Source organism: Nannospalax galili, unplaced genomic scaffold, assembly GCF_000622305.1.
Source record: "Nannospalax galili isolate Female #2095 unplaced genomic scaffold, S.galili_v1.0 scaffold842, whole genome shotgun sequence".
NCBI lineage: Eukaryota > Metazoa > Chordata > Mammalia > Rodentia > Spalacidae > Nannospalax > Nannospalax galili.
Window position 1 is genome coordinate 982,422 of NW_008349291.1, and position 1,101 is coordinate 983,522.

Consider the following 1,101-nt stretch of genomic DNA (forward strand, 5'->3'; position numbering starts at 1 on the left):
ATTATTATAGGCCTCAAAGTATGTCTGTTAAACATCCAAGAAGGTTAGTTCAACCAGTCTGGTACTTTTAATTACTGTCTGCCATGTAGATAAATCTTGGGCAAAGACCAATTATGCTCAATAAACATTGACTGGCAGAGATTTACCATCACAGGTTAACTAGACACAGCCCAGGAAAGGACCTTAAAACAAGAATTTCTTAAGTCTGTCTCAAATGAAGGCTGGTCTATTACAAACAGAAGCAGTCTCCTTTTAGTTTTCTATATCCTGATTTACAGTTTTTGGAAGGAAGGGAGGCATTATATCACATACCTATCGATAGGAAATAAACATCAGAATTTAGACCAAGCTTCACAGAAACTGTTTTCTTCTAGATTGCACACATCTGGTTCCAGGAGGTAGACCTAGTTTTTCTTGAGTCAAATCATTCTTGTTATGGGTAAAAGAAAGTGTCAAAACTAACATTTTCACAATACAGAGAAACATAAAAGACATCTTTTAGTAGTCATTGTTAGGCAGATAAAGCTTGGGCAATATTCTTAAATAAACCTTTACTAGACATCCTTAAACTAATTGACTGAGTTATGCCCTCAAGATTGTCTGTACATTATCCCTGTTCCATCACTGATAAATCATAACAAACCTATATAGACTCTTATTACTTGTTTAGGCTTTCTTATTTTTTTTCCCTTTTGTTAATTTTGGAAATATTTAGCCATCATAATCTTTATTCATAAACCTTTTTTAGTAAAATGTCTCCATTCCCATATCCTTCTAATAGCTTTTAACTTTGTATTTTTTTTAATAACCATGAGACACAATATCATCAACAAATAAACATTTCATCTATTGTGAGAATTCCCCTCTGACCTCAAGCAATGTCTATTCCTTTCTAAGGTTTCAGTGTCAACCCAATGTTTGATTAAGGCTTTCCTGGGGAACCAATGAATTTACTGAGCTTACTTACAGAGATGACTGAGGAGTTCCTGAGGCGTAGAGGTGACCTGAGAGTACTTACATTGGAAAGCCTTTTCTAGCCTTTTTCAGATAATATACTTTAGTCCTTCCCAAACCCAGGAGACCATATGTGATTAGGGCCAA